This window comes from Takifugu flavidus, unplaced genomic scaffold, assembly GCF_003711565.1.
Source record: "Takifugu flavidus isolate HTHZ2018 unplaced genomic scaffold, ASM371156v2 ctg231, whole genome shotgun sequence".
Classification (NCBI taxonomy): domain Eukaryota; kingdom Metazoa; phylum Chordata; class Actinopteri; order Tetraodontiformes; family Tetraodontidae; genus Takifugu; species Takifugu flavidus.
In genome coordinates this window covers 56,383-72,878 of record NW_026621896.1, presented here as the reverse complement: position 1 = coordinate 72,878, position 16,496 = coordinate 56,383, and the positions used below count along the sequence as shown (strand labels likewise).

The window sequence follows — 16,496 nt, the reverse complement described above, 5'->3', positions numbered from 1 at the left end:
TGTGGACGCTGGCGGGACGGCTGGAGGAGGGAGGAAACGACTGCACGGCGGATGCTTGGCCAAAGTTTAGAGTAGCAGAGGGGGTTGGTGGTTAACAGGGGTGTTTTTCCATGCTGTCGAGTCTCTCGAATTTCATGTGGGGAGAGGGACGATGTGTCCAGGTGTGTGTGTGACGACGGGGGGAATGGGGTGCGTCCACCTGGGACCCACAGGATTGGGCTCATTCATTTACTGTGACTGCCACAAGTGCACCAAAATGTTCCCCTTGCACCCCCCTACATGGTGGATTGGACCGAGCCAAAGGCCCGTCGCCACAGAATTTACAGTGTGGACATTTCCCAATGCTAGAAAGCGTCACGCTGCTGGAAGCCTGCTGGCCCTGGGAGACGCCCGGTGGGATTAGTCCTGTCCATCTTTGGTCTCCCACGCGTGGAGGACACGGACTAATGACGGCTTTTGCTTCCAGCCGGTGCATCTGCTGATCACAGACCAGCGTGTTGTTGTGGATCCGCAGTCCCATCAGTATCCGACCCCTTGCTCCCGCCGGTAGAGAGGTCCTGAGGTGTGGCTGCGTGTGCACTAAGGATGGATTTCTTTGATGAGCGTGACGTGATGATGCACAAGGTTCCTGATCTGCATTCGTCCTCATCGTGTGCTGCTGTTCGAGGGCTTTGTTTAACGCCACGATGCTCGTTTCCTTGTGTGTCATTGCTTGCAAGTGCTGTCAGCTGTAGGACACAGGATGAAGTGATCTACAGGTGTGTGTGTGTGGGGGGGGGGGGGGGGGGGGCTCCTGTTACAGTGTTATTTTTGCTCAAATCTACACTATAGTTTTGGTTTTAATTTAAATAAAGGTTTTCTTCTCAGCGTGTTTCACGGTGGTGTGAGCAGATCTCAGCAGGACACGAGGGTGAATCCTCTGAAGTTTGATCCGTGATTATAATCATAATTATAACCATAATTATTTTCTAATACTATTCTGATTTCTATTCTGCTGTTTTAAACCATTAGAGTGTTTTGCCTGGGGTTATCGGAACAAAAAAACAGGTCCTCTCTGTGTTCTGCCCAGCTGTTTATATCGATTTAAACACTATATAACACATTCTTGAACAATCAAACGCGCACACACACGCACACACAGCCTGTTCAGCGACTCCTGGCGAGCACTTTCACCGTGCAGCCGCTAGAGGGCGACAGCTGCCTGTAATGCCGCAGGAGCAGAGAAAGAAGAAGAACCCTCAGTCGTACAGGTAGTACGTTTATCATCAGTCTTAATGGCGGTCACAACAACACGAATGAAGCTTACATTTGCTGTAGCTGCAAGAAAAGGGCAGAAGGATCCTCGGGGTTAGGGCGAGTTTTAAAAAGCAATCGTAATTATGACGAGTGAATTCGTCGACGCGAGCGCAGAGATCCCCTATAGAACGGTGATCTCCGTCTCCTGGTTTATGTAGACAGCCTCCTCCACAGCAATGTGGAGCTGTTCCATCCTTGGGAAGGCCTGAAACCCCTTTTACCTACAGGACGTCAAAGAAGGGTTAGTGTGTTTAAGTGCAAATTAAATGAGAAATTGCTCATGTTTGTACCAAAAGGAGAGGACGGTCTCTCGAGCAGCGCTGCGGAGAGCTACATCTGTCGCCCTGCACATCTCTATGATGTGTCCACGCTCTCCGTCGCCTGGAACACACACACACACACACTGAGAGACCTGTTCAGCAGTTGGTGTTGAACGTACATTTCTGAGCGTTTTCACTACCTTGAGACACTTTAGAGCCAAACAGGAGCCTTGTGGGTTTGAATATCATCACTTTTCAAACTCTCAGTGTATAAATAACAGCCTGAGAGGGAAGCACGGAGGTAGACTCGGTTAAATACCGTGTGTAACGCCCTTTTCTCTGACAATGCTGCGGCTAAAAGGATTCAACAGGACTGGACCTCAAAAACACCTTGTTCCTGAAGGTTTGGACGCGGCGGCTCTGCAGAGACACTTGCAGGGCAGCTCTACTGATGGTGTTGGCGTATTGGGCACAGCCTCAGTAGGGGCGCAGCGGTCTTAGCGTGCACCTGCAGGGCGGCGAGGGTCGCAGCGTGCACCAGGGGCAGGAGTTTGCCACCAGCGGCCCTAAGCTTGTTCAGGGTCCGCCTCCTTTTGGGCTCCTCAGAGCTGAGAGGATGCGCTCTGAAACACACGCACACATTGGGTCAGCGCCTTCTGTTGCCGGGACTACCATAGTAAAGACCCGCACCCGCCGGTCGAGACGTCCGAAATGTTAGACGACCTCTTTTGGAGAGGCGTGTGATGTGTGCGCCCAGGTCCTGACGCCCAGCGCCTCAGGTACGCCGACAGCTGGAAGAGCGTGACCCTGTCGGGGCAGCAGGACGGGCCGGAGGTCCGGCACCGTGCGACACGGCGCCTGGAGCTGCCCCAGCAGCCGGGAGAAACACTGCGGCACAATGGATACCACGTTCCACATCAGTTAAAGCAGCAGCAGCAGCTTATCGGCGGCGTTCCCACGTGCGCAGAGCACCTTTTCCGCCTGGCCCGGCTGCTTGGCCTCCACCTTGTGCGTGAAACCTTCCTCAGCGTAGCGCAGAAGCTGTCAGCGTCACAGAGGAAGGGGGAGCTGCTGCTGCCGCTCACACAGGCCTCCCAGAACAGCAGGAACTCCCTGGTTCTCTGGACCTGCGGCAGGACTGAGGAAGATCACATTCAAAACCATTCCGTGTAAACGTGCGGATCAAAACGACTTGTACGAACTGTCAGTGGAAGAGATCTTGTTCTTCTCCAGCAGGAGGTGGCTGACGCGCTGCAGCGCTTCAGCCTGGAGAGAGAGTTCCTGCAGTAGCTCCTGTCTGCTGGGGCGGAAGCGGCTCGCCCTCATCCTCTGGGGAAAGATCACGGTGCAGCAGTTAGGATGGCGTCCAGGCCCAAGCTCCTCGCTCCCCTTGTCAGCACTACTGAACTCAAAACTGAAGACAAGCAATGACTTGCAGCTCTGTGATTGGGGGGGTGTTGCCCCGTCCCTCTCCGTGTTCATAGCAGCGTTAAAATGACAGCAAAAAGGTTGCAAAGGCTAAATAGACACCAATCCGTGTGTGCGAGGACCTTTCAGAGCGGTGAGGACTGAGCTTGCTGTACCTGTAGGAGGATGCAGCAAATGTCCAGGTGAATTCAAGAGCCTGGTCCAGACCGTCGTCCCCCGACGTCAGCCATGCCGTCCAGCTCCAGGAAAGACCTGACGTCGTTTCACCAAAGAAAAAGAGGCGGTTACCCGTGGTTTTATTGTCCGTTTGTTGTTCGGGTGCCTCAACTCACCCGGTTTTCTGAGGGTACCCAAACAGGAAGCGTCTTCGTCTGCGTTGATGTCATGTGACAGGAAGTCAAAGCTTCCCAGGACTTCTTCTAAACCCAGAGTCTCCTGTGGCGAGGAGGGTCTCAAACAGAGAAAGGTCGTTTGGGGAGGAGAGCGCAAGTGTCAGGGCACATGTGGTGGTCAGAAACACCCGGAGATCCACTCGGGGTACCTTCAGAATAGTCGCCAGGTGCAAAAGGTTGTGCCGCAGAGCTCGTAGCTCCTGCTCGGAGCAGGGCTGGCTGGGAAGCAGGTTACTGAGCTCTGATATCTGGGCCCCGATCCTGAGGGCCCGGGCCCTGTGCTGGCCAACGCTGGTCTCCGGAGGGGCAGCAGGAGGCGAGGGCGAGGCTGCAGCAGGCTGAATAGTCACAGTGGGCAAGGCAGGGAAGGAATGTGGCTCAAATTCTGAGGAGTCCTGGACCAACGAAGGGAAGGGTCTCGGAAACTAACGGGGAGGTATGAGAATGTGTAGCCACGCTAATCTAAATGTATAGTGTATGTATTTATGTCATGCAGAAAAGTAAAGATTCCACACTGGTTTGGACACCCCTGACCAAGACTGGAACAGTAGTGCTGACCTTCCCACCATGTCAATTACTTCAAAAGGTTGTTGTTGTTTTTTAAATGATCAAAGTTTTACATTGAGTCTGATTCTGGGTGCCAAAATCTCTGTGTAATATTTATAATGTGATCTGGTGACTAGAATAAAGAATCTGTATATTAGTGGCAGAAAAACACCGTTTTACTGCCCCCTGCTGGGAAGTTCTTAAAAATGCACATTTTCACTATTAATTTATATCGATTTCTGACTCGTGTAACATCCGCATCTTGATCTGTATTATGTGTCCCGGTCCCGGTTCTCCTGCCTGGTTTTTCTGAGAACATCAGGTGTGCTGGACCTGCATCACCACATAATGGAAAACAGTGGCATTAATAATATATATGAGTTTGTTCTAATCAACAGTAACATGCACCGATCATCTCAGAGAACAGATTCAGTAAACTAATGACAAAACCTCAGCTTAATGGTGCACACGGGCGATATTAAACTCATCCTACATGTACAGAGCACTGAATGAAGGTGCAAAGAAAACTTGCAAAACCTGGTGGCGTTCTGAGGGTTGTTGCTGGACAGAAAGGTGGCGTCTGGGATGTTGAAGGGGTAGCTGAGCGGAGACACACCTCCGGTATCGTGACGGCTCGCAGAGTCCACAGCTGCTGAGATACCTTCGACCTCCTGCAGCCGACGTGCCATTGACTGAGAAAAGGGGCGAGAGGTGCACATGTTTATGTTCCGCAGACCTTCAATCCACCAGAAACCGTCGGGTTAGGGTTCAGCATCATTTTGGCGTATATACCGTATTTTCACGACTATAAGGCGCACCTAAAACACTGAGATTTTCTCAAAAATCGACGGTGCGCCTTATAATATGGAGCGCCTTGTGTGTGGACTGAGTTCCAAAATCTGCTGTGCGCCTTTGGTGGGTGCACTACGGTAAACGCTCCACCAATCGATTAGCAGCACACCTACGCGTAAGGATCCCTAAAATGGCGCCGGTCAAGCGAGACGCGTATGAATGAGGCTTACTTTAAACTGCAAGACATCGAATATGCGGCTGAAAATGGCAATCGAGCAAACTTAGTGTTTTCGCTTTATGAGGAGGCGGCATCTCTCCATACGCGCAAGGACAACTGTTGCGCACCCTAATCCTAACCCTAACCAGGAGAGGGCAGCCATCTTCCCTAACCCTAACCAGGAGAGGGTGGCCATCTTCCCTAACCCTAACCCTAACCAGGAGAGGGTGGCCATCTTCCCTAACCCTAACCAGGAGAGGGCGGCCATCTTCCCTAACCCTAACCCTAACCAGGAGAGGGTGGCCATCTTCCCTAACCCTAACCCTAACCAGGAGAGGGCGGCCATCTTCCCTAACCCTAACCCTAACCAGGAGAGGGTGGCCATCTTCCGCACCTACTGCCGCGACAAGATAACACGCCCAGCCACATCACCAACATGGATGAGATCCCTCTGACTTTTAACATCCCTTTGACCCACAAAGTGGAGAAAAAAGGGACCAGCACGGTGGCGATACGCACAACGGGGCACGAGAAGTCGTCGTTCACCGTGGTTTCGGCTGCCACAGAAACGGACAGAGCGCTGGGTGACGGAAGGCGAACACTCCTTCACAAAGACTATGAGGCAGCGGCGGGCAGGTTATGCCACCATATGCGGGTGGATTGTAGACGCATGGGCTATGATACCGTCTTCATGTATTGGAAGAGCTTTCACAAAATCAACGCTGAACCAGAACCGGTCGGTGAGTCCGGTTCAGATGATAAGAAGAGGAATTCGGGATGTTGGGACACTGAAATAGCGCAGCTGTTTAATTCAGATACAGAAGATGAAAACTTTGATGGTTTTGTGGCGGAAGAATGAATATTTTGTTCAATAAATGTGTCGAAACTCAAGTTTTACTTCCGTTGTCATTTTTTACTGTATGTTTCAGCATGCGCCTAATAATACGGTGCACCTTATGTATTTTTAAATACAGAAATAGCACCCATAACTGAGACTGCGCCTTTTAATACAGTGCACCTTATGGTCGTGAAAATACGGTAAAAAGAATCACACCACTGAGGACTAAATACATCTATTTTCCACAAAAATGTCACCCCTTCAGCCGCTCGTGGTGGAGGACACGACCATTTCATTGCTTGGTTAGGAGATTTCTGTCACCGTGTTTCAGAGCTCACCAGAAAGTACTTTTCAGTGAAAGAGGGGCTTTGTCCTGCTGTCCGGCCGTGAAGCGGATTCCTTCTGGCGGACACCGAGAGCCGACTGAGCGACAGCCGCTTCATCTTTTCGCCGCTGTCAAAGGGACTTGGGGGTGTAAACACAAACACTGATAAGCAAACATGGAAGGCAGGTTTGAAACCTAAGAAAACAAAAAGGTTTGTTCTTTTAGAGATTCTGGGAAGCAGAAAACTGGGATTCTGTGCACGTGTGTATCCGTACTTCCAAGCGATTTCCAGCTGTAGTTTGATGGTTCCCAGCTCTGTGATGTCCACCAACATCAGCTGCGGCTTTGACACAAGAAGTCTGCACTGGCGCACGTCACCATGCCAACCAGAAGCCAGCTCAGACCCTTCAATTCCATCACCTGAGAGAGAAACAAACAGCAACTAAAGGGTGCACTGGAGACAGGGTGCAGGCCTCATAGAGGGGCTGCTGGTCCTCAGAGGCCAGCTCCGGCGCTCCAGGTGTCGGCACCACCCATATTCCATCAATCAAACAAATTCCAACCTTGATCTCAAAGTTGCGGTGGATATGGGGAAGGAAAACCATGTGTTCGCCTCCCAGGACTGGGTGTCGTCTGACTTGATCCTTCCTCTGATCCTCAATCGCTGGCGTCCCAGCTGCACGGTCACCTGCGAGACCGCGCATGCCAGTCAGTTACAGAACCATCGGATCTCACGGGGAATCCGGGCTCGAACATTCACCTCATATTGGTCTCCGGGACAAAGACGCGCAAAACCGATCAGGCCTGCGCGTAATAACAGTGTTATAACAATGAGGTCGCACATCTTAAAGGCTCTATGTCAACACATTGTTCATTAGACTGAAATTGGGTTCATCTTGGGATTAGAACAGGAGGACTTTTGGATGAATGAGCATCCTAAAGGGTGACATCAACCTTTCATTTTGATATGGAGCTCTCCAAGCAGGATCTCCAACTCTTTCCATTTCTGATATGTCCTGTAACGCATGGAAAAGGTCTCAGGTTGGTGTTTGATGACTCCCACCACGTGAGACTGGCAACATTTCACCAAAATGTGAGTCCACACCTGGAGGCTGTGTCTGTGGCTGCGGCTCAGCTCCAGCAGGCTTTCTCTGCAGGCTCTGGTGGGCGGAGACCTGGCGAAGGCCTTCTTCATGTTGACCACCCCCACCCCCTGACACACAGCCTCACACTACAGACAATACCGTAAAGCTCTTCCACCTGCGGAGCCCAGAGAGGACGGTGGTCACCTCTGCCTCGCCTCATAATCAAGGGGGGGGGGCATTATGACCCAGACTCTTGTTCACGGGTCAAGGCCAGACTTGAGGAAGCTGCTCTTTTCCACACTGTTAAGATGAAAATGTCTCCAAAGAAGGGCAGGGAAAGGAATAAAGAGCTACCTTACTGAGCTGAAATTCCACTCTTCGAATGGCTCGTTCCAGCGCTCGTATCTCCTGGGACAGCAAAGGCACCACGGCTTTGTTGACTGAGCAATTTAAGACGCTACATGACCGATGAGCGGTGAAGAATTACCTTTTCCAGATCATAAATGAAGGCCTTGAGACGGGCAGAGAAAGGAACAGGAGTCCATCATAAAGAGGGTTAGACCAGCCTCGCCGCCACCCCCCACCCCCACCCCCACTCACCAGCCTGGAGTCCCGCTTGGTGTCCCTCTGCTGTGACACTAAGAAGTCCATCTCTCCCTGCTGACTCTCCAGGATCTCCCTGCAGGTGGCCATGGCCGGTTATTGGGGTTATTGGGTGAAGACAAAGGAGCCAGATTCTGTTGTGGGAGAAGCCCAGGATTACCTCAGACCTCTGAGCAGCACCTGGAAAACCGCGTCAACGTCATGGAGCTGCAGAGGCCAGACGGCTCGGTCCTCCCTGCTGGACCACGGGTGCATCCTGGCAGATCTGTGTCCCGTCCTGGTTTTGGAGCGAAAAGAGCTCTGAACAGACGCCGGCCTGAAAGCAGACGCACTCGAGTGAAACCCTTCGTCTCTGGAGGCTTCTTCCCTCCATCAGGGAGGGATCCTTCACAGATTCCAGTCATTTGAACCCAGAGTAAATCCTGCTGGTTGCAGGATCCCCCCCCTTCGTTGGAGCAGTTGCATTATGGGAAACAGACAATCAGAGTAGAATCCCATTGGTTTTTCCGTACCGGAGCAGTGGAAAAACCTTCACACGACTTTCCTCAAATGGAGCTTTTAGCACCACTGGGTTTGAAATGGTTTTGTTAATTGTTGTTAACGTGTCTCACCATTGCCGCCCAGTTGGAGAAAAGCAAGCAAAAGGTGAAGGAGAGTCCCATTGGCCGGACGTCCATCAGCGGCAGAGTCAAACTGCAGCTTTAAAGACATCCTGGAAAACAGAAACTCATCTGAATCAAGACTGACACCACCTCCCGATTCTTCCCACCACACCAGCGTTTTGGGCTTATATTGATTACGGTGATTGACTTCAATGAACTTGAAAACCTGGAAAACGGAGCCCGGATCAATCCCCGTCTTTAAAACGCAGCACATTTGAATTTGAAGCTTTGGAACCAGAGAAGAAAACAAACGAAGATGCGAGGGGAAGAGATTGCGGGGTGAATAAGCAGATTCCGCCCCAGCTTATCAGGCATTGCTCTTTTCTTTGGCAGCTCCACTGTTTCGAGAACTCGGGCTGAGCGGAGTCAGGAGAACCCGACACTCGTCCAGCTCTTCCAGCTCTCCACGGACGGCGGGTTTATCCTCGCCCACACGCGGCCCCGCTCCGGCTGCAGCACCGCTCAGCCTTTTAACCTTTTGCTTCCACTTCATTGAGCTTAGAAACGTTTTTAAAGCTGAAAAAACGACATATTGGAGCTGTGAACCTGGAGTCCCCCAGATGTGTGTTAAAGTAAACTGAAATAGAGTTTTGAGAACTGAATCTTAAAAAGCTGTCGAACTTCCAAACGAATAATTTTCAAATTCAAAAGCAACTGCTCAGCGTCAGTTTGGTGGTTCAAATGAAACCATTCCAGTCCCGTCCAGTTAGTTTCTTTTTTTCTTAGGGATACAAATTCAAATAGAAGTGGTTCCGGTTCAGTTCCCAGAGGTCCGGCCCTGCGCCTGGCAGGGGCAAACAACCTCTGGAATCAAACCAACAACTTTGCTTCTAGATTTGTTTTGCTTTGAGCTTGAGTTTTTCTGTGAGAGGAGTTAGATGTTAGATGTTAGGATGTGCTTGGACTGCAATTGTTTTGAGGTGAGGAGTAAAACAGGTGGAAAGTGTTAATTCTGTGCAACAGCAAACTAGTTCCCCGACATCCTCGGATCAATAAATGGGTTCCCTGCTTGTATGGTGGGAAATAAATGTCCATATCAATCCTCCTGTCTAAACTGTACCTACATCGAACTGGCTCAGAACAACAGCAAAGTTGCTTCATCTTTTAGACAACATTCAATGTTCACGTTTGAGTCCGAACAAAACCCAAACCCGAACATTCAGCAGAACCTCAAAACAATCAGCTGTTAGGAGAGTTTTTAACTTACCCTGAGTGGGAGAAGAAGCATTTATTCTGCCCGATGGAAGGATCCTGAGTGTCATATCAAAAGCTGTACTTCTGGTGCGTGTGTGTGTGTGTGTGTGGGTGGGTGCGTTTGTCAGCTGTCTGCTCCGTCCTGATAGCATTTCGTGCCAGGCAGCTGATAACATTACCGTCCTGCAGCTGCAGCTTGAGAGGGTTTCTACACAGTGTGGAACACCAGAACATCTTCCTTCCGTCTGACGTCTCGCCGTCTGATTGTGAGGGAGATCCATTCATGCTAGATATCAGGTCTTCTGCGTGACCCCCGACCCCTGTCCAATATTGTTCTCTCTGCTTTTATACATCTCTTTCTCTTCTTTTCTTTGACACATCCCACACAGACGCACATCCCTATTTGCTGGCCTTCTGTGCTCAGAAAAGTCTGAAGAAGAGAAGGAGAATACAGTCTCAGACGGGGCCAACTCGGGATTTTCTCAAGGGCGTTGGAGGTCCTTATTTGTTCAGCTAGCCTTTAGCATTTAACGCTCCTGCTACCTGCTGATGCGTTGAAGGTCATGGCAGCTGTCACACTATGAGATGGTCACACTAAATTTCTGACATCGTTAGAAAATCTTTGGTCGCAAGACTGTGACAACAGCCATCCTAGAACCAGTGGCACACACGTCAGAAGATAGTACCAAAGGTATCACTACGAGCCAAAATCCCACAGTGTCCCACAGCCCCACTGTTACAGTACGAAACTATCTTGGCTGTCTCTACTTCTTTATTCCTCTTTCCTAACTCTTAACAAATTTAAAACAGTCCACAGAAAAGTGGAACAGGAAATGTTCAAAAGAACCCTGGAGCAAACCAATAACAAAGACCAACAAAGATAAACTGGCATTACAGCTAATTATGGTCCTTTCTGAGCACAATACTGTCACCTAGTTCACCTGTAATTGTCTTTTTTTGATATTTTTTGAAAAAGGGAGAACCGGCAAACAGCTGCACAACCTGTATGATGATCAAGCTGTGGAACCAGCTCCCTGTCCAGGTACGGGAGGCTGACTCCATCGCTACTTTTAAGATCAGACTTAAAACCTACCTCTTTGAAAAAGCTTATTGTTACTAATTGTCATTAATGACAATTATTGTCATTAATTTATTGTTACTAATTCTGTAGTTCCAGTTACTATCATCGACAGACAAATTATCATACTTAGGGGGTCGTCTAATCATCAGGTTAACATCTTAGCTGTGCTGCTAGAGGCCGAGGCTGCCGGGGTCCAGAAACATGATCACCTGACAGGCCTCTGTCACCCCCCCCACTGGGTTCTCGTCTCGTCTCGTCTCCCTACATGAGCCTGGTCCTGCTCAAGGTTTCTTCCTGTTAAAGTGGAGTTTTTCCTGCCACTGTTGCTTGTCTGAGGTTAGGCCCTGGGATTCTGGAAAGCACCTTGAAACAATTTTGATTGTAAAAGATGCTATATAAATAAAGATTGATTGATAGTGTGCATCAACTCTCCAGCTAACACGCATTATTTCATTAGTATTATTCATCTTATTCATTACGGCCCTCAGGAATGAAATCATCCTCATTGTAAACAAGCGCGTGGCGACGAAAAAAGAGCAATAAACCTGATGGATATTCTGCCCCTGCTGGATGGAAGACGTTATGACAAGAAACAGAGAACAACAAAGTGCAGAATACACGTGGTGTTCAGTCATATTTACATCCATCAGTAACTCACCTGTACCTGGACATTCTTCACACATTCATGTTTAAATGGTGTTTTAAACACTTGTAATGGTGTTAAACACTCATCAAAGTCAGTGTTTTCAGATTCTGTGATTTCACACTGGACAGAATGTGAATGAGTTACATCAACAAATCCTTTTTGCTCAAACAGAAGTTTCTACATCCAAAACACTCCTGATTAACTCAAATAAAAGCCGAACAAACTCAGTACCAACATGAGATAAATAAGATGCAAACAGACATATTGCTCAGTGCTTTTTAATAGAAGAAATCAGAATTATGAGCATCAATTATGCAGGTGTGTTAAAAGTAAAAAACTGGAACAATCAAACATGGGAACAGATCATGGATTTAAAAAAACAAACTAAGGGAAAAAAAAGAGCTGCAAAAATATCCATAGTGCTCTGTTCACAGCCATTAATATCTCCACTTATTTGGATGGCGAGTCCCAGCTGGTTGGGGCTCTTGTTCTGGGAAGGGTGGGCTAAGGTCTGGGTAGGGTGGGCGAAGGTCTGGGTAGGGTGGGCTAAGGTCTGGGTAGGGTGGGCGAAGGTCGGGGTAGGGTGGGCGAAGGTCTGGGTAAGGTGGGCTAAGGTCTGGGTAGGGTGGGCGAAGGTCTGGTTAGGGGTGGGCTAAGGTCTGGGTAGGGTGGGCGAAGGTCTGGGTAGGGTGGGCGAAGGTCTGGGTAGGGTGGGCTAAGGTCTGGGTAGGGTGGGCGAAGGTCTGGGTAGGGTGGGCGAAGGTCTGGGGATGGGGCACGCTTACTTGGTGGCATCCGACAGACCTGTGCATATGTCAGTTTGGGGCCGACCTGAAAAGTCAGAGCACAAGGATTTAGTTTCCAACATGAGCATCGTCTGTAGTCGGCCGCTCCTAGCGCGGGAGCCCCGTCTGTAGTCGGCCACTCAAAGCGGGAGCCCCTCGTAGTCGGCCGCTCCTAGCGGGAGCCCCGTCTGTAGTGGGAGGTGTTGGTGATAAACCAGACTTTGGTTCAGGAGGAGGTGTTGGTAAAAAACAGGCTCTGGTTCAGGAGGCGGTGTTGGTAATAAACCAGGCTCTGGTCCAGGAGGCGGGTGTTGGTAATAAACCAGGCTCTAGTCCAGGAGGAGGTGGTGGTAATAAACCAGGCTCTGGTTCAGGAGGAGGTGGTGGTGGTAATAAACCAGGCTCTGGTCCAGGAGGCAGTGTTGGTAATAAACCAGGCTCTAGTCCAGGAGGAGGTGGTGGTAATAAACCAGGCTCTGGTTCAGGAGGAGTGGTGGTAATAAACCAGGCTCTAGTCCAGGAGGAGGTGGTGGTAATAAACTAGGCTCTGGTTCAGGAGGAGGTGGTGGTACTAAACCAGGCTCTAGTCCAGGAGGAGGAGGTGGTGGTAATAAACTAGGCTCTAGTCCAGGAGGAGGTGGTGGTAATAAACTAGGCTCTAGTCCAGGAGGAGTGTGGTGGTAATAAACTAGGCTCTAGTCCAGGAGGAGGTGGTGGTAATAAACTAGGCTCTAGTCCAGGAGGAGGTGGTGGTAATAAACCAGGCTCTGGCCCAGGAGGAGGTGTTGGTAATAAACCAGGCTCTGGTCCAGGAGGTGTTGGTAATAAACCAGGCTCTGGTCCAGGAGGTGTTGGTAATAAACCAGGCTTTAGTCCAGGAGGAGGGTGTTAGTAATAAACCAGGCTCTGGCCCAGGAGGAGGTGTTGTAATAAACCAGGCTCTGGCCAGGAGGAGGTGTTGGTAATAAACCAGGCTCTGGTCCAGGAGAGGAGGTGTTGGTAATAAACCAGGCTCTAGTCCAGGAGGAGGTGGTGGTGGTAATAAACCAGGCTCTGGTTCAGGAGGAGGTTTTAATAACCTGGTTTTGCAGCACAGTGGATGGACCAGGCTCATCTGTGTCACACTGGCTCTGCTCCTGCTCAAGGTCATCAGCATCAATGGGACGGATGCTGTAGAAGCTTTTGACCCATCTGGAGTGTTTTCTTCTCCGCCTGTGCTCAGTCTGGGCAGCGCCACATGGGGATGTGATTCCAGGGGTTCCTCATCACATCTGCTTCTGCTGTCTCCTTTAAGCTCTGCATCCAAGCATGCATGCTGGGTTCCTGCGGTGGTGTGCTGCCTGTGCTCCACCGTCACCTTGCTCCGTCTAACGTAGGTTGGGAAGTCTGACAGACTGCTGTCGCTGTCGCTCTTTTATGTCGTTAAACTGTGATTCCATGACTTGTAAAACAGGAAAATGGGAAACTCCGTTTGATCCAGATCTGACCAAGGAGGACTTATTCATGGTGGATGAAAAGACCAAGGTTTGAAGTCCACAGTCTTCGGCAAAACCTTCAACCGAATCTCATTTACAAACATGAAACTTTGAATTTTCAGGTTCCAGTTCAGATGATGAATATTGAGAAGAGATTTGAAACCTATCGTGCTCTTAAAATATAATAGGTGGCTGAATAGCACAATTTTAATCTGGTTTGAGACGGGGCTCCCGCTAGGAGCGGCCGACTACAGACGGGGCTCCCGCTTTGGGTGGCCGACTACAGACGGGGCTCCCGCTATGAGCGGCCGACTACAGACGGGGCTCCCGCTGTGAGCGGCAGACTACAGACGGGGCTCCCGCTATGAGCGGCCGACTACAGACGGGGCTCCCGCTGTGAGCGGCCGACTACAGACGGGGCTCCCAGTGTGAGCGGCCGACTACAGACGGGGCTCCCGCTGTGAGCGGCCGACTACAGACGGGCTCCCGCTGTGAGCGGCCGACTACAGACGGGACTCCCGCTATGAGCGGCCCACTACAGACGGGGCTCCTGCTATGAGCGGCCCACTACAACTACAGACGGGGCTCCTGCTATGAGCGACCCACTACAGACGGGGCTCCCGCTATGAGCGGCCCACTACAGACGGGGCTCCCGCTATGAGTGGCAGACTACAGACGGGGCTCCCGCTATGAGCGGCCCACTACAGACGGGGCTCCCGCTATGAGCGGCCCACTACAGACGGGGCTCCCGCTATGACCGGCCCACTACAGACGGGGCTGCTGTTATGAGCGGCCCACTACAGACGGGGCTCCTGCTATGAGCGGCCCACTACAACTACAGACGGGGCTCCCGCTATGAGCGGCCCCACACAGACGAGGCTCCCGCTGTGAGCGGCCGACTACAGACGGGGCTCCCGCTGTGAGCGGCCCACTACAGACGGGGCTCCCGCTGTGAGCGGCCCACTACAGACGGGGCTCCCGCTGTGAGCGACCCACTACAGACGGGGCTCCCCTATGAGCGGCCGACTACAGACGGGGCTCCCGCTGTGAGCGGCCCACTACAGACGGGGCTCCCGCTATGAGCGGCCGACTACAGACGGGGCTCCCGCTGTGAGCGGCCCACTACAGACGGGGCTCCCGCTATGAGCGGCCCACTACAGACGGGGCTCCCGCTATGAGCGGCCCACTACAGACGGGGCTCCCGCTATGAGCGGCCCACTACAGACGGGGCTCCCGCTATGAGCGGCCCACTACAGACGGGGCTCCCGCTATGAGCGGCCCACTACAGACGGGGCTGCTGTTATGAGCGGCCCACTACAGACGGGGCTCCTGCTATGAGTGGCCCACTACAAATACAGACGGGGCTCCCGCTATGAGCGGCCCACTACAGACGGGGCTCCCGCTATGAGCGGCCCACTACAGACGGGGCTCCCGCTATGAGCGGCCCACTACAGACGGGGCTCCCGCTATGAGCGGCCCACTACAGACGGGGCTGCTGTTATGAGCGGCCCACTACAGACGGGGCTCCTGCTATGAGTGGCCCACTACAACTACAGACGGGGCTCCCGCTATGAGCGGCCCACTACAGACGAGGCTCCCGCTGTGAGCGGCCGACTACAGACGGGGCTCCCGCTGTGAGCGGCCCACTACAGACGGGGCTCCCGCTGTGAGCGGCCCACTACAGACGGGACTCCCTGTGAGCGGCCGACTACAGACGGGGCTCCCGCTGTGAGCGGCCCACTACAGACGGGGCTCCCGCTGTGAGGCCGACTACAGACGGGGCTCCCGCTATGAGCGGCCCACTACAGACGGGGCTCCCGCTATGAGCGGCCCACTACAGACGGGGCTCCCGCTGTGAGCGGCCCACTACAGACGGGGCTCCCGCTATGAGCGGCCCACTACAGACGGGGCTCCTGCTGTCTGTAGGCCTCATGTGCCAGAGTGATGGGCTTTGAGCACGTGATGACTCCTGTGGTGAAGATCAGAAACAGCATCCGCTCCAGAGCCAAACAGCTCAGAACATTCAAGGTTCTGTTGGAGGAGCTGCCAACTGAATATGGTGACCTGCTGCTACACACAGAAATCTGATGGCTCAGCCATTAATTTTGGAAACATTGTTGTCGGTTGTTTGACTTGCCGGCTTTTGCAAAATTGCTAAATACACGCTAGCATGCCTGTTTTAAGCTATCGTAGCGGTATATTTTACCATGCCCGCGCCCTATAATCCGGAGCGCCTGATGTATGTGTTAAATACAGAAATAGCACCCGTAACTGAGGCTGCACCTTTTAATACGGTGCACCCTTTGGTCGCGAACATACGGTATATAGAACATAGGGCACGTTTGTGCGTGATATCACTCCGCGTCTGCGCAACGACAACAACCTCCAATCTTTAGCATTGCTGCGCCAACTGGTGGTCTTTTGGGTTGAGGATAACGGTGATCTATATGTAGCTATATGTAGCTATAGCGTCATTGGCCTCCACTCCAGCCACTCCTGGTAGTTCCTCAAAAACACTGAGTTTTTAGTGGATGCACAATCTGTGGAAGCCAACATAGAAATTTCTGAAGAGCCAAAGTTCTTGCAACAAAAATATAGTCCCCAATTAGGTTGTTTTGTTATCACACGACCCCGTCCCCATTATCTTAAGAGCGGCCCACTACAGACGGGGCTCCCGCTATGAGCGGCCCACTACAGACGGGGCTCCCGCTATGACCGGCCCACTACAGACGGGGCTGCTGTTATGAGCGGCCCACTACAGACGGGGCTCCTGCTATGAGCGGCCCACTACAACTACAGACGGGGCTCCCGCTATGAGCGGCCCACTACAGACGAGGCTCCCGCTGTGAGCGGCCGACTACAGACGGGGCT

General features: G+C 51.7%; 1 pseudogene; it reads right to left on the bottom strand.

Annotated features, from left to right (window-relative positions):
* Positions 1 to 2,001: 2,001 nt before the first annotated feature.
* Positions 2,002 to 9,763, bottom strand: LOC130519868 (RIPOR family member 3-like; annotated as a pseudogene).
* Between the last annotated feature and the right edge of the window lie 6,733 nt (positions 9,764 to 16,496).